The sequence below is a fragment of the Rhinoraja longicauda genome, chromosome 5, assembly GCF_053455715.1.
Source record: "Rhinoraja longicauda isolate Sanriku21f chromosome 5, sRhiLon1.1, whole genome shotgun sequence".
In the NCBI taxonomy this organism is placed as follows: domain Eukaryota; kingdom Metazoa; phylum Chordata; class Chondrichthyes; order Rajiformes; family Arhynchobatidae; genus Rhinoraja; species Rhinoraja longicauda.
This window is the reverse complement of record NC_135957.1, coordinates 125,688-136,286: the sequence shown is the minus strand read 5'-3', so window position 1 is coordinate 136,286 and position 10,599 is coordinate 125,688.

Sequence of the window (10,599 nt, the reverse complement as noted above, 5' to 3'; positions counted from 1 at the left end):
CATCATCTGGGTAAAAGTTGGGTGTGAATTTGCACGGTTTGGCGATATCCGCGACCAAACATACGTCCTGTGAATGTGAATTATCCTTTGGTAACGGAAGACCAATAGCAGGCGGGGCAGTAAAGGGTTCATAAATAAGGTGGGTTTAGACGCCTTTATTTTTGCTTTCTCCCTCCAATTATCACATATAAGGTACTTTAGGGGGTCCCATTCTGGTCATGCTGAATAATGCCTGTACTGAGGTTATGGGTGGGTAGCAAACAACTGACTGTGGGGAGTACATAGCTGAGTGATCTCGGAGAAATAAGTTACGTCTTGGGACTTCTCCGAGGAACTTGAGATCATGTTTACATCTCTGTAGTGGAGAGACCAGACATAGTTCTGTGAGAATCCAACCTACCGCACTTCGACATACATCATCAAATTTTACATTTAGTCCAATAACAAGGTAACATTTTATGATGACAGTCCTTCAACAGTCACGAAAAGTGAAGATGCCTCAAAAGTCCAATACAGGCCTTCAGTCGGCTGACGTTCCATTTTCCAAATCCCTCCGGGTTATCATCATCGCATTAGAGTACATCTCCTTGGCACAGGTGGTGATTGTGGTTAGGTTGGTTCGGCCTGCACTTCTTTCCTCCATCATACCTGGAATCTGCAAGGCTTTAAGACAGATGATCACCAGGGGCATTTTCATTATACGTTAACCTCGTGTACTCCGAGGAGAGATTTCAGCACGTAGTCTCCTGGTATTATGGACTCGTCCCCTTATGTAACTGGTAGTGGCTTCGGTGCCTCTTGTACCTGGGAATGCAGGACTGGTAAAGCAGGGGTTAATTGCTGTGCATAAATAATTAATTCATCGCTGAGGGCGTGTGGGTCAGAATAACTTACACATACTTAATCATAATGTGCCCCTGACAACTCTATAAGATCTACTTATATACACTCAAAGGGTCAATAGACAATAGGTGCAGGAGTAGGCCACTCGGCCCTTCGAGCCAGCACCGTCATTCAATGTGATCATGGCTGATCATTCAAAATCAGTACCCCGTTCCTGCCTCTAACGTGTTCAATCCCTTAATAATCCTATGTTTCAATAAGATCCCCTCTCATTCTTCTAAATTCCAGCGTATACAAGCCAAGTCGCTCCAGTCTTTCAACATACAACAGTCCCGCCATTCCGGGAATTAACCTTGTAAACTTACGCTGCACGCCCTCAATAGCAAGAATATCCTTCCTCAAATTCGGAGACCAAAACTGCACACAATACTCCAGGTGTGGTCTCACTCCAGGTGCAGTTCTCCAACTGCAGAAGGACCTCTTTGCTCCTATACTCAACTCCTCTTGTTATGATGGCCAACATTCCATTGACTTTCTTCACTGCCTGCTGTACCTGCATACTTCCTTTCAGTGACGGATGGTCAGTCCAATATGAGTGTCATTCCCTTTGTCTTTCCGGGATTATTTCATCTGCAAATTTCAAAATCTGAGGCTTGTTTTAACGCCTCCTGGTGAATTTTCGGATGCAACCAGATTTCCTTTGCCATCCTGACCATACCCTTCTTACTAGCATGCGTAAGGAAGTGTATAAAGTTGAAAGGAACGGGCAGAAAAACATCAGGTACACAAATTTGCCCAAGAGGGGTAAGCCAGAGCCCAGTCAAGGAGTCAATGGCACAATCCTCTCATTTCCAAGATCACGTTGCCCAGCAGAGGCATCCCCCTGCATTAACCCTACATCACCCATGTCTGGCAAGGCCGTTCTGCCCATTAGAATCTTTGGTTCTGTGGGGACCATAGTGCAGGATTCGCAAGCTACGGTGCGGGCAGTGATGTCAGCAAAGGGCATTTCCCTGGCAATTTTAGTCGCGGCCATCCGGATGGGCATTGCACTTGATAATGGCCAGTTGTGTTGGGAGAGCTGGGGCTTGCAATAGGTTGATCACATAAAGCTGAAAATGGGCAATCTTATAAGGAACATCCAATGTCTGGTGCAGTGACTAGCACTGTTTTAGATTGCGGCATGCTTCTTCTTGTTGGGGTGAGAGAGTGAATTGCTGCGGTGCCTTGGCGGAGGCAAGGGTGACAGTAATTTAATGTACACTGCCACGTTGGGGATCCACTCCGGCAGAAATTCACCAAGCCCAGAAAAACCCCTCATCCGTCTAGGGGTGGTCGGGCTGGTATGGTTCCCAAAGGGTTCTCCATCGTACCCGCTCGGTTGGATTCAGGATAGCGGACGTTAGGGTGAACACATCTCTTGCGACTGTTTCATACATGGTTAATGTTGATCTTATACAATTCACAAATCCAAACACAGTCTGGACCATTCCTAGAAATGTTCATCATTTCCTGCAACTTCCATGGGGTGTATACATGCATCACAGCCTACGCCCCATTCTGTCCTGCTAATGGATTTGGCATTGCTCTCAGTAGCATTATCTTTTTAGTCTTTTTAATTTCCTGCTGGTTCTCAGCCTCGCGTTTCCTTTGCTCTTCGTTGCACTCTCTCACTGATGAATTCAATTACTGCTGCTCCTTCCTCTTCTGCCTCAGCCCTTCCCCTCCTTTCATCCTCCTTTTCAGTTTCCTGGTCGCTATCGGTATCATCTTCCTCTGGGGATGCCCTTCCCTGTGGGGGTGCCGATGCCCCCCCCGATGGGATCTTAGTGGGGCAGTTCCTGCTCTTGGGGACAGGTGGCTAGGGGCATATGGGGGAGGTGTTCTACACCATTCCCGACTTTCCCAATTTACTCCTCATCCTCCTCTTCTATAAACAGGGTCGCCATGCCAGACAAGGAGTCCTCGGGGTTATTTCGCTTAAGTTTCCATTTTTGCATTACCAATTGTTTACAATCCTGTTGGCCAACTGCATTTTTCCTCCTGATCATCATGCCATTGGCACTCTGCCAATAATACATCCCAACCTTTCAATATGCCTTCCTTCGTATGTAACCCTATCCCTCTACAACTTAGATTATCCATCCAATATGCTGAAACTCCTCCCACACCTCTTTCTTCATATTTCTCTCTCTCTCTCTCTCTCTCTCTCTCTCTCTCTCTCTCTCTCTCTCTCTCTCTCTCTCTCTCTCTCTCTCTCTCTCTCTCTCTCTCTCTCTCTCTCTCTCTCTCTCTCTCTCTCTCTATCTCTCTCTCTATCTCTCTATCTCTCTATCTCTCTATCTCTCTATCTCTCTATCTCTCATAGCACCTACTATGCCGGCTTACTGACTTCAGTCAGTCTACTAAATCCTTAAGAATATCTCAAGGGTTAAAGGACTTATGGCTCAGCAGGATAGCTGCAGCGGTTTCAGAAGCAGCCACTCAAGTTTCACTAAGGCCAAGAAAGTGAATCACATCATTCCAGTTCTGAGGTCTCACACTCGCATCCAATCTATCAAAGAATTAATTTCAAAATACTACTGTTGATTCATAAAGCACTGAATGGTTTAGGGCCAAAATACATTTCTGATCTTCTGCTACACTATAAACCATCCAGACCTCCCAGGCCTTCTGGGACAGATCTGCTCTCTGTCCCAGAGTCAGAAATAAACCTGGAGAAGCAGCGTTTAATTTTTTATGCACCACATATATGAAACAAACTCCCAGAAAACGGCAGGTTCGCTGCAACACTCAGTTCCTTTAAATCGAGGCTGAAGACTTCTGTTTGACGCTGCCTCTTATTAAATCAAATAATTATTCATTCTAACATTGCACTGTAACCTTTATTCGGGTATTTTATACCTGTCTTATTCTATTTCAGCTTCCTGCTCTTTAATGTTTTATGTAAAACACTTTAAATTGCCTTGTTGCTGGAATGTGCCATATATATAAACTTGCTTTGCCTTCGGCTTTTACATTCCATGCTTCCCCCACGCTGACCATCCTTCGTCTCCTAATCTCTTGGTTACAAGCTGATAACTGTGTGCAATATGTACGTTTTCCAGGGTCTAAGTAACACATATCCCCCCTTCCTTTCCAGGAGGGAAACTCGGTTAACACACTGACCAATTTATAAAGTATTTCTACAGACCCCATCTTCCCTGGGACGGGTTACTCAATTTAAAGTCTCCAATTCATAAAACTTTCTTACTAGCTTATTGGCTTCTATGTGACCACTGTGTTCCCAGGAACCTTTTTCAGGAGTCCAGACACAAAGGATCTGATAGTGCACTTTTACTCCCTTCAAGGTCCAGGTCAGATTGTTGGATATAATTTCAGCAGGACTCAGCCGTGCTTCCCCAGCCGGGGTGATACGTATCTGGAACAGGGCTACATGAAGTAATTTGATCCATGTAATTCCCATTTCACCCTGTAGTTGGCCAATTTACTTTTAAGGTCTGATTAACCCTTTCAACTAGTCCGGCAGTCTGAGGTCTGTAGGCACAATGCAACTATTACTGGATGCCCATCTGGGTACAGAATTCCTTGTTTATTTGACCCATGAAATAAGAGCCGTTGTCTGAACTTAATCGGTTTGGAATTCCATACCTGGGAATAATCTCATTAACACTTCACAACAGTAGAGGCTTTGTTATCCTTTGTCAGGTGAGCCTCAATCCATTTACTAAACTCATCTACAATAACTAATACATATTTATAGCACTGACATCTCTCCAGCTCACTGTAGTCCATCTGGAGGGTCTCAAAGGGATCCACGGACAATGGTGTTTTACCCATCTCATAAGGTACACCCTTTCCAGGATTATGTTGCTGACAAATCAGGCAACAATTGCTAATACCTTGAGCCAGAGATTGTAACCGTGAATGCCAGCATGTGGCTAGGAGCATATCACTGGTTGCTTTACCACCACAATGAGTTGCAAAGTGTATATATTCAATAACCCACATTGCTAAATCATCTGACATACAAGCCTGTCCAGCAGGGGTGATCCACAGTTTAGATTCACAATCAACTGTGCACCCGAGCTGTTTCCACATTACCTTATCCCGGTCAGGAGCGTCCTCCTGTAATTTAATGACGTCTTGGATGGTTGGCATTCCTTTCCGAGGGAGACTTGCTTTTATTTGAGCTTTCAGTCTGGCCCAACCGGTTCCCTACATCCACCGGTGTTTGACCTGTTGTGTGGGCAGATCATTTCATAACGGAAATCTGCTCTGTTGTATTAGGACAACTAGTTCAGCTGGCTGAGCAGAATGCTCAAAGCTGCTGACTCCAGTTTGCCATCCTGACAACATATGGGGGATTTAGGGACTTCAGGCAATTCTGTGATTCCATTCATCCAAATCAGGAAACAAACAGTCTCCCTTCGTTCGGGGAAAGCCAGCCATTGGACTACGTAATCCCTTACATCCATATCCCCAGACCCCATCAGGGTCTTACCAGACTTCTGTCTCAAACGTTTCTCATGAGCACATTCCTTCTTTAACACTCCGGCTGATTTAGCCACTCCCCCTCCTGTAATTCCTATTCCCAATTTCAAAGCATTATCCTGCCAACTTGCCAACACTGAAGCTTCCCTTAATTCTTGACAATACTGTTTCCACAGGGCAATAAGTTCCTTTGCCAGAGTACCCCTATTACTCTTCCAAATTATCTCCTGAACCTTCTTAACATCATCCAGAGCCTTTATTCCTTCTAATGGCCAAAAGTCATCCCCTAATTTCTTGTTTAACTCCCCCGACAATTGTCTGAATTGCTCCGATTTGTCAGGATACCGTTCACATAAGATTTGCAAAGCACTGTTTGATTCAGTTGTAGTATCCAAACGATTACCCATCTTGCTGACTGATAATTCAACACAGTGCGTTGCAAATGACACAAATTACACAGCCGCATTCCAAACGTCACACATCTTAATACCCCCCACAACACTTCACACAAGTTCACACACCTCACAACACTTTCATACACACAATCGGACCCAATCTTACAGCGACTGTAACCCACGCTTTCAGGACTGAAACCTGAACAACGTCCGCACTTTCAGGACTGAAACCTGACCTGTGCCCCACTCTCTCAGGACTGAAACCTGACCCAGTGGTATTGATATCGATATCATTTAATTATAGTCGACTCCCAGTGATACCAATCACTGACCAAAATATCTGCCGCTTCCAGTATTCACCAGACTGACCTGATTTCGTCAAGATATCACACAAGAGTTAGCGAATGGCCAATTCATCATCAGACGACAGATCAGAGGAAACCGATGCAGTAAAACAAACCACTTGCATTGGGGGCCCAATTCCTCTCTCTGCCTCCGAGACTTCTCAGCTCCTTGGCCGCGAACTCGTGGTAATTGTCTTTTGAAATCCCACCGCTGCCACCAAATGTTAAATCAAATTCTTTACCTTCAGTCTGAATAATCACACGTGATACTGGATTAGCACATCAGATTTATTCCACCATGGGGTTCTTCCCGAGAAGATCTCCAGACACAACACTAGTGTCTGAAGAGACCTCAACTCAGGGCAGGGGAAGAACAACTTCTCCACGATTGTTTACTTTTTTATACAGAAAAAGAGAGGTGTGACAAAAAGAAATCAAGGACCAATTACACATCTAATACAATGACCAATTACACATCTAATACAATTTCCATGGTTACAGAGAAGACAAAATCATTGATACAGGTCACATGCTCAAAAACCAAACCATTAATATAAGTCACATGTATTTAGAGAAACGCATCAATTTACCTAGCGTGGATTCAAACTTTTCCTACTTTCACACGCACCCAAATAAGGAGTTGCTAATAAGAAAGAAACTTTCTTATCTCTATAGACGAGCAATCTCGCAGCTGCATGACCTTGCTTTACTGTTTCAATACACAGTACTCGCAGTCAGACAGAGTGGGAGAGGACAATAGCCCATCTCTTCTGTACACTCCTTATCACTCGTAAAGGGACAAACACATTCTGTTCCCAAGGATAACATTTCTGCCACAAGCATCCATCTTACTGCTTTCCACTAAAATAAGCATCCATTTTATATTAGCTAAAACAACAAAAGAAACCATCTTTACTACAACAAAATATAATATCTCTAATTGACTATACCAGCTAATAGCATAGATTCTCATTCCCTCCTTTTATCATTCTATGATAACTATCAAAGCTTAAAACAATAAATCACCTTAAACACTTCAAGAGTAAAACAACGCCTTCATATTACCTCAGGTGGATAGAAAACAAACTAAGTACAACCAACCCTCTAAATATAATCAAATCAAACTTCTAATCAAATCAAACTTCTAAATATAATCAAATCAAACTTCTAATCAAATCAAACTTCTAAATATAATCAAATCAAACTTCAAAATATAATCAAATCAAACTTCAAACTTCTAATCAAATCAACTTCAAACTTCAACTTCTAATCAAATCAAACTTCAAACTTCAACTTCTAATCAAATCAAACTTCAACTTCTAATCAAATCAAACTTCAAACTTCAACTTCTAATCAAATCAAACTTCAACTTCTAATCAAATCGAACTTCAACTTCTAATCAAATCAAACTTCAAACTTCAACTTCTAATCAAATCAAACTTCAAACTTCAACTTCTAATCAAATCAAACTTCAAACTTCAACTTCTAATCAAATCAAACTTCAAACTTCAACTTCTAATCAAATCAAACTTCAAACTTCAACTTCTAATCAAATCGAACTTCAACTTCTAATCAAATCAAACTTCAAACTTCTAATCAAATCAACTTCAAACTTCAACTTCTAATCAAATCAAACTTCAAACTTCAACTTCTAATCAAATCGAACTTCAACTTCTAATCAAATCAAACTTCAAAATATAATCAAATCAAACTTCAAACTTCAACTTCTAATCAAATCAAACTTCAACTTCTAATCAAATCAAACTTCAAACTTCTAATCAAATCAACTTCAACTTCTAATCAAATCGAACTTCAACTTCTAATCAAATCAAACTTCAACTTCTAATCAAATCGAACTTCAACTTCTAATCAAATCAAACTTCAAACTTCTAATCAAATCAACTTCAAACTTCAACTTCTAATCAAATCAAACTTCAAACTTCAACTTCTAATCAAATCAAATCAAACTTCTAAATATAATCAAATCAAATCAAACTTCTAAATATAATCAAATCAAACTTCAAACTTCAACTTCTAATCAAATCGAACTTCAACTTCTAATCAAATCAAACTTCAAACTTCAACTTCTAATCAAATCAAACTTCAACTTCTAATCAAATCGAACTTCAACTTCTAATCAAATCAAACTTCAACTTCTAATCAAATCAAACTAAAAAGGAAACTACATCAATACTTGACCACCATTAACACTTCTAAACAATGACCCCTGACACCAGAAAACTGCTCCCTGCTACAATATCTCTTACATGAACTGCTTCTTGCCTACATCACCTTAACCCTTTTAGTTTCAAAACTCCACACATGCATCATTCTTCTGGTATAGCCCTCCAAAGGGCACATATCCTATTACACCTATTCTATTATGTTGCTCATCCTCAAAACCACTTCATCTTCCCCTTCACTCTTACCTCCTAATCTAATAATCTTCCTAGTCGTTCAAAACTCTTCCTTCACACTATCAACATCCTCAACCTCCTTATCATATAATTCAGTTTGTCTTACCACTAACATTCTTGAAGTACCAATACACTCTAACACCATCTCCATTCTTCTCAATACGCATTTCAGAATGGCCAACCTGACAAAAATACAAACAATTAAAATTCCCATATGCAATGCTATATTAATCAACTTGTCCGACCAGCCCCCAAAATCCTAATCACCCCAACTATTCGACTCCTTCATGTTATCCATTTACTCTCTTATCTTTGTAATAAAACTAGTAATATTCTCTGTCTGATCCCTAACTCCCATCATACAACTACCTTTTACTATAGCACAGACACATCCTTCCAGAGCCAACAAATAATCTAGGGCATATCTGTTCTGCATAGTAAAGAGCCTAAGTTCAGTAAGTCCCTGGGTAATCATGTCGAGGGCCCCCGTGGTTGCATTACCCAAGATAGTGAGACCACAAATGAGGTAATTGCGATTATTGGCAGCCAAATAACCTCCAGTGAAGCCTAGACTAAAGAAGCTCGCCCATCCCTATCCCACAGTGCTCCCATGTGTTCCTAGAGATGTGGGATCTTTCCACTTTGAACAAAATTCTTCTGAAACAGTTTTAGTCACCAACCTTTGACGAGAGACCCACTGGGAGGGACAGGTTATTGTCATAGGAATCAGGGTTCCTATTGCCACCTCGGGACTGGTGGATTCAGGACATTAGTGGCTGTACCATTAAAGAAAAAGAAAAGGTTTGTATCCGTTAAAAACAAAGTGCCATGACATATCGAATACATGTTTAACTCACCTCCCTCTATCAAGATCCTAAACTGCTCAGAGAACCATTGTGCATCTCTGCCACCTCTTTCTTTCATCATCTGGGTAAAAGTTGGGTGTGAATTTGCACGGTTTGGCGATATCCGCGACCAAACATACGTCCTGTGAATGTGAATTATCCTTTGGTAACGGAAGACCAATAGCAGGCGGGGCAGTAAAGGGTTCATAAATAAGGTGGGTTTAGACGCCTTTATTTTTGCTTTCTCCCTCCAATTATCACATATAAGGTACTTTAGGGGGTCCCATTCTGGTCATGCTGAATAATGCCTGTACTGAGGTTATGGGTGGGTAGCAAACAACTGACTGTGGGGAGTACATAGCTGAGTGATCTCGGAGAAATAAGTTACGTCTTGGGACTTCTCCGAGGAACTTGAGATCATGTTTACATCTCTGTAGTGGAGAGACCAGACATAGTTCTGTGAGAATCCAACCTACCGCACTTCGACATACATCATCAAATTTTACATTTAGTCCAATAACAAGGTAACATTTTATGATGACAGTCCTTCAACAGTCACGAAAAGTGAAGATGCCTCAAAAGTCCAATACAGGCCTTCAGTCGGCTGACGTTCCATTTTCCAAATCCCTCCGGGTTATCATCATCGCATTAGAGTACATCTCCTTGGCACAGGTGGTGATTGTGGTTAGGTTGGTTCGGCCTGCACTTCTTTCCTCCATCATACCTGGAATCTGCAAGGCTTTAAGACAGATGATCACCAGGGGCATTTTCATTATACGTTAACCTCGTGTACTCCGAGGAGAGATTTCAGCACGTAGTCTCCTGGTATTATGGACTCGTCCCCTTATGTAACTGGTAGTGGCTTCGGTGCCTCTTGTACCTGGGAATGCAGGACTGGTAAAGCAGGGGTTAATTGCTGTGCATAAATAATTAATTCATCGCTGAGGGCGTGTGGGTCAGAATAACTTACACATACTTAATCATAATGTGCCCCTGACAACTCTATAAGATCTACTTATATACACTCAAAGGGTCAATAGACAATAGGTGCAGGAGTAGGCCACTCGGCCCTTCGAGCCAGCACCGTCATTCAATGTGATCATGGCTGATCATTCAAAATCAGTACCCCGTTCCTGCCTCTAACGTGTTCAATCCCTTAATAATCCTATGTTTCAATAAGATCCCCTCTCATTCTTCTAAATTCCAGCGTATACAAGCCAAGTCGCTCCAGTCTTTCAACATACAACAGTCCCGCCATTCC